At 36.3% G+C, this 7,422-nt stretch overlaps 1 long non-coding RNA gene across 1 annotated transcript; it reads left to right on the forward strand.

Moving 5' to 3' along the window:
• The first annotated feature begins 483 nt into the window (after positions 1-483).
• On the forward strand, positions 484-5,517 carry LOC132435438 (uncharacterized). The gene is made up of 3 exons (XR_009521540.1): positions 484-504; positions 4,949-5,055; positions 5,331-5,517. It is a non-coding gene; the product is annotated as an uncharacterized lncRNA (long non-coding RNA).
• The last annotated feature ends 1,905 nt before the right edge of the window (positions 5,518-7,422 follow it).

Here is a 7,422-nt window from a genome sequence, read left to right on the forward strand (position 1 = left end):
AATCAAGCAAGTGTTGATGAGAAAACTATTGCTATTATGTTTATAGAGAAATTGCAAAATTTGTAATAATAGCCCTGGATAAATAGGTTTGGTAGACTTGGTATAAATATACTGTTAGACAGAATTCTTTAGCTTTAGGAAAGCCAATATCTAAAAGTGACAAATCATGAACCGAAGAGTAATTATGTTCCCATATTCCCAATACCTCCACTTACCAGTATTAAAATCAAAGCAATGAGAAATATGATGCATTCTGGATTCATAGGCATTTAGTCAAGAATATTGAACAGTTTCTAAGAAATTATTGGAGGTCTATTCTCTCTTTTAGTCAGGCATAGTTATATGCAATTAATTTTTGTAAAATTTAGAAAAATTTGTCAACAGATTTGTCAAGCACTGTAAAGATAGGAACATCTGCAAAGTAAAGACACATTTGTTTTTATTTTCAGAACATTTTGAAACAAGGAGATGGCATTCAGTTCTCAGAACTTAACAAGCTACCAGGTAAAGAAATGGAACTGTTCATTTTCAACCTGTGACAGAAGATACAAAAGTAACTAATTGAACAATCCTGCTTGATTTCCAATATTAGAGAAAACCTAGGGAAAACTGACTGATAGACATGAAATGTTACTTACAACTGAACATCCCCCATGTGCTGATGGGCCCTTCGGTTTTTGTCTTTAGAAGAAGAAAACCATTATACACTTAACAGTGCTATTTTGGAGCTAACAAAACCTGAAGTTTTTAACAAGTGATGCTTGTATAGCCTATTCTGTGATGAAAGTATCATATATTTCATACTTCCATTCTCTCTTCTTCTCACAAGCCTTTCTTTCCAAGATCTGTCAGTGCTACTGTAAGAGTTAAATTACATACTCGAGATTTTTTCCAAGTGGCATAAATATAAACCTTTGAACTGGAAACGATGTAATTTAAAATAGGCCATAAGTTCCTAGAAAAAGTTATTTCACACACTAATGGTGTTCTTGTGCCATTACTTTACTCCAAGTTATTGACCAACTTACAAGTGTTCATTTGTTAATGGTTAACCAACCATTATTGATCATGCTCACCTAAAACTGATCTATTTGTTTGCTCAAAGAGTACAGCATAATAAAAGGAGAAAACAGCTTCTAAAGCTTAGCTTTGTATGTTACATTATAGAAAACTATTCAGTCACCTCTATTTAAGGCATTGTGGTAGGCCAAACCAGGAATTCTAACTGGAAGAAGGGGAAAGCTGGCTCATTCAGTCAAACTAAATTCAGCATCTTATAAATTAGGCCTCCATCTCTCTGGTTCATATGTATACTATCGTTTATATAATTTGTTATAATTAAGAATCTTAATTATACCAATAGGCCTAAAGTTTTTTTATGTTGAGTCCTCTAACATGCTGTTTCTTATAGAGACTGACATAAAGCATAATATTCTCTTTGTCAAGGCCATTGGAAATAAATGTACAGAAATAAATGTACGTACACACACACACTCTATAGTTTTTCTACATTCATGGTCAAAAATTGTTAAAACTTGAGATATCTGAAAATGTCAAAGATTAGTAGAATTTCTTGATTAAAATATTCAGCCATCACAATAATACGCATATACCACAATTCCTAGCTAGGATAACGATTCAAATCATGTTAGTTTTTTACAGCATTAATGATAATAGTAATTGATGACATTTACTAAGATTTTGCTGTCAGTCTCAATGCTAGGCATTTTTTTTCCAAGTAATTTTATTAATCCTCACAATAAAGCCTGAGATACACATAATGCTGTCTATATTATAACCAAAACTTGGGAAGGCTACATAGCTTGTCCAAGGTAAACAAGACAAAACAAATCCACAAAATAGTGGGGCTACGATGAGAACATAAAACAGTGCAGTCCCCAAACATCAGTTCTTGAATCATCCTAGTATTTTGCTGAAAGAGCACTGTATCGCTGTATCTCTGATGGCACTCGCCACAAATATACACTTATTTATGTATATCAAAATACACTTATTAACGCCTAAGTCTTTTCCTACATAGCATATCAAAAATGTCTTGCATGAAACCAGAAAATTTTTTTTCTTTCTAGTTTCTGCCACATATCTGCACAGTATCCTTTTCTAAAGTTGATACTCAAATGATGATTACATTCACATATGTTCCAAGAAGACTGTAAAATAATGCAATTTATCAGCCAGTTAAAAATGGTGGAGACTAGAAAAAAGTTATAGAGGAAAGTCATTGACTATTTCCCTCTCTTTCCCTCCTACTTATCTTGAAATTTTAGGGCCTCATTGACTTATTGACAATTATTATAAACAAAAATAAAATGAACTAATGGAAGAGAGAGAGAGAAAATAAGTAAATTATACAATAAAAATTTTAATGCATTGACTTATTTTATATTATTTCTGTACCCTCATAGAGTCTAGCAAAGGAGGTAAAAATTCTTTCTTCTCTGTGTTACACAGCTTTCTATATACCATTCTATAGCACTCTGCACATTGTGTTAGAGTCACTTGTAGACTCTCCTGCCTTTTAACTGGATTGTGAGATCTTTGAGAGATATTTTTATATCCTCAGTACAAAATACTTACTGAATTAATATGTGAATGAATTAATTAATCAATGAATGAATGGAATTTACTGTACTAAGAATAAAAAGTGGCTAAAATACAAGCTCAGCTCTTGAAGACCTTATACTCTATTATGAAGGACATATACAAAGAAATCATTACTAAAATATAACTATAATAATAGAGCTATGCAAAATAGGAGCACAGAGAAGTAGCACCTAATGAGAAATAGGAATCCTTATAAGGTCTTTGTGGGGGAGAGTCTGGGGAAAAGTCCTATAGATGATTACCTGAGTGGGTCTTTGATAAATGAAGGGGAGAATAAGGGAAGAAAGAAAACACTAATTAAAGGAGGAAACATGAGCAAGGGCACAAAGATGAGAAATTGTGTGTTGAATATGATGAATAACAAATAGCTCACATTTAATGGAACGTAAAGGATGTTTAGAGATGAGATTGGAGAGGTGGATCAGATCTAGCTCTTGATCAGAGGTTTAGGTGATAGGAAACCACTGAAAGGCTTTAAGCTGGGCAGTGATATGGTCAGACATGTGTCTAAGTGGGGAGAAGTTAAACACGGGATAAAAAGCTATTTTACTTGTTCAGATAAGCGATATAGAGGGCTTGTACTAGGGTAGATGTAGGAAACAAGAGAGGAAAAGCCTTATAAGTGTATAATTCCTTCTTCTCCTCTGTGACCCACAGGCTTCTAATTCTTATTTTATAACACTTAGCCAATTGCATTATAGTCAACCACATTTAACTGGAATCAAACTTGAAATCAATGAGGTGTGGGAGATGTGCAAATGGGAAAAGTCAAGAATATACCCCAATCTTCCAGCTTGGTTAAATGGAAGGATAATGATATTGAAATAGAAAACACAGAGAGATCAGTAGATTTGGACAAAAGGTAGGATTCAAGGTGAGATAATGCTTATTGATTCATTTCTAGGCATAGCGAGTTTGAGATTTTTGTGGTATGTTTAGGTAGAGACGTTCACAGGTAGTTGACTGTGAAGCTGAGTATGAATGTGAGGTGTAACTAAGATTTCTAGAAATAAGATCAAGATATTAGCAGTACCTAGGTGTTGAAACTACAGCAGATGAGAAAATACAGAAGAGTCTGGAACAAGAAGATAAGTGGTCTGAGGAGATAGCCTTGAGCAATAGCTCTAGTTAATGGTGAGCACAAGGAGAGTTCATGAAAAAGATAGTCATGGTTAAGACACGGTATGGTAAGACATACGAGAAAGGTAAGCCATACACAGTTAAGACCCAGTATGGTAGGATATACGATAGAATCAGAAGAGTTTGGTATTGAGGACCCAATGCAATAGAAAATTTTAATATTGAAGAGTAACAAATGGTGTCAATTCAATAGAATTCTAATGATGACATTTTTTTTTTTAAAGTGCCCTGGATTTGGCAGGTTAGGAGCCACTGGTGGCCTTCCCAAAAACAGTTTCAGTAGAGAGTGGAGGCAAGGGCTAGGTTGCCATGGTAAGGGCGAGAATCTCTTGGAGATTCTCACTGCACTCTAGGACATCAAAGCCTCAAGATGTACTGCAGCAAAAACCCTGCTTATATATATTAATTTATTTTTAGTCTAGCCCTTCATGCTTCCTAATTCACAATTTTTTTTCAAGTAACATGAATTAATGTAAAAATGCCATCTGTGTTCATTAGAACACACTTTAAGAAAGATAGATTTAGAAGCTATACATATTTAACTATATCTAAACTTAAAATGATGTATTGAAAGAAATAATGTGAAAGGGAGATGGATGGAAGTTTTGTAATGAGGAATAAATCATTTCAAAAAATTCTGAAGGAACTATTTTTAAATCTCCTTAATTTTTATGAGAATACTGGTGTGCCCTGACATTTAGCTTGGCTGTATGTAGAAAACATATGCTAAAAGAAGAATAAAAGAATATTGCTTTGGGGAAGTTTTAGATTTGCTTATCTAGATTTGAACAGAAATTAAATAATGCCTTAATGTTCTGTGAGGGAGGCCAGTGAAAATGCCGATGTAAAAGGAGCAATAAACTTCATCTATCATTCATACCCACCTGCAGTGTGTCAGAAACAGCTATTTTCTTTCCTACAAAATGTCTTACTGGATTGGAAAACATGGTACTGTCAAGTAGCCAGGCACCTGTGTATTTAGTCCATTACGGTGGTATTGTGGGACCTCTCATGCCAAGGTGGCTGGCTCAGAGGCACTTCTTAACATTATAATACATTAACATACAGAACAAGTTACTGGCTGTTTTTTTGCAACTTCTCTCTATTGTTTTCATTTATGAGTGTTTTCATATGTGTGTTTGTATGTGGGAAAGATGAAGTCATTTTTGTTTTTCTTTTTCAGGAGCACGATAATTTGCTTAGGAGTAAACGTGAAAATATAACAGAGACCAGAGCAAAATCACTCATAACAGAAATGCCTATGTCACAATGAATTCATCATCAAATGAGGTATTTTTAAAATATATACACATTACGAATTCTCCCTATGTAATAGGAAGAACAAATCTGACTCCTTATTAGATCTGTTCCTTTTACTTAAAACTTTCTGTTTCATTGCCCGTGCTTAGTCATGCTGGCTCTGTACCTTTTGTAAAAGAATGTTGCCTACAGCCCGAAATATACAGGATAGCCCATTCTCAGGGTCTGACCTTTAGGAGCCCATTCATATAGAGATAAAAAGTTGCAGAATAGAGAATAACATTTGTTTTGTTGGAGGTTTACAGGAACATCATGACCTGACCCTGACCGACATGGACAGAAACAAAGGATTTCCACGCCAAGAAGTTTGTAAAAACTAACCACACCCCTCCCTCAGCTCTCTTTTGAAAGTGCCTTGCTGAAACCCTTAGGAGGGATCAGGGTTCTTTTTGGACATGAGCCACCCGTCTCCTTGCATTGCCCTGCAATAAACCTTTCTCTGCTCCAAACTCCTGGTTTTGGTATTGTTTGCCCACACTGTGAGTCGGGACATAAACTTGCATTCAGTAACACCTACATTACCACTGCCCATTTTATATCAAGAAATCTTGAATTTAAATCATTTGCTGTCAGTATCTCCTGAATGAAACTGAAGAACCTGTGAGCAAAGTCTGAGCAGGTCTTCTCACTCAAATGCACGTTCTGTTCTCTGGGCACTGGTTGAACCCTTCCTCCTCACTGGCTCACAATTAAGACCAGAAAACACAATTAAAATATTAGGTAATCAGTGTGGCACAACATCACTGGAGTGGAAAGAAAAATTAGACTTTTAACAATTATGGAAAATCTCCCTTACGTTAATTTCTTTTTGTAACACTACTATATAGTCTCTCCATAGAAAGCAAGAGTGAGAAGCAACTGAAAATTAATTATATACATCTACAAACATCTACTGATCACTTGATCTATGCACATCACTTACAAGGTGCTACTGGGGATAAAGGAACAATGTAATGATCCTATCCATCAAGAACTGGAAACTAAATCAAGGCATGAAGGCACAGAGTGCATCTTGGAGTCAACTCAAAAATGCATTTTCGGGCTTCCCTGGTGGTGCAGTGGGTGAGAGTCCGCCTGCCAATGCAGGGGACACTGGTTCGTGTCCCGGTCCGGGAAGATCCCACACGTCGCGGAGCGGCTAGGCCCGTGAGCCATGGCCACTGAGCCTGCGCGTCCAGAGCCTGTGCTCCGCAACGGGAGAGGCCACAACAGTGAGAGGCCCGCGTACCGCAAAACAACAACAACAACAACAAAGAAATGCATTTTCTCTGAAGCTCCATATATGTCAAATATGACTCAGAAATATTTAAGCTCTCACAATAGCTAGCATATAATACTATATACAATAGCTAGCTAATATAATAATAACCAACATCAAAATTTTCTAAGTCAATGATACCATTCAATCACAATGAGATAAAGGGCATGGGCAAAACAAACAAAAACGCATTTACCTTAATGAAAAAGAAAAAAAAAATCTTTGTTATTTTCCTAGTGGTAATAGCAATGGAAATGACAATGGTGATAAAAATGTCGTCATTTCTTAAGCACTTATTATCTGCCAGGCAGGAGACTTAGTGCTTTACAAACCTTAATTCATTTTAGCCTGCAAAGAACTATTTAAGACAGAAAAAGCCTCATTTTACTAACAAGGAAAGCAAAGGTAACAAATATTAAGCAACTGGTCCAATGTCACACATTTGAGAAATAGGAAATCTTGGGCCCAAACCTACATTCTTAAATACTACACAACACAATACATACCTATATATGCCACTCTACACTTAAAAAAAGTCCAAATAATAACATATTTACACAGATTCCCAAACTGTCTCTGTCAACTGAATTCTAAGTGAGATATCATCCTATTGACCATCAGTCATCTTCATCAGTAATATGGATCAAATTGTGTTGCAACACTGCACTTCCCAAAGGCAGGCAAACCAATATATCCTACCGCACGAGCTCTTTTTAAAACGCAATGTTGACTCTCTTCCACTGAGGAGTGTAGCCTGTATTTCCCCTCTTTGAATATGGCCAGGTCTGTAACTATGGCACAACTGACGCTATGTTACTTCCAAGGCTAACTGATAAAAGGTTATTTAGCTTCCATGTGGTTCTCATGAGATTCTCACTCTTGGAACCCAGTCGCCATGCTGTGGAGAAGTCAAGAGGCCACATGGAAAGGCCATGTGCAGGTGGCTAGGCTACTGTGCCAGCTGGGGTGACATCAACCATCAGACAAAGGAAGGAACAAGTCTCTAGGTGAGTCCATTTTGCAGCATCTGAGCTGCTCCCAGTTATGTCTTGTGGAGCTGAGACAAGCTATGCCCACTG

Source organism: Delphinus delphis, chromosome 12, assembly GCF_949987515.2.
Source record: "Delphinus delphis chromosome 12, mDelDel1.2, whole genome shotgun sequence".
Classification (NCBI taxonomy): domain Eukaryota; kingdom Metazoa; phylum Chordata; class Mammalia; order Artiodactyla; family Delphinidae; genus Delphinus; species Delphinus delphis.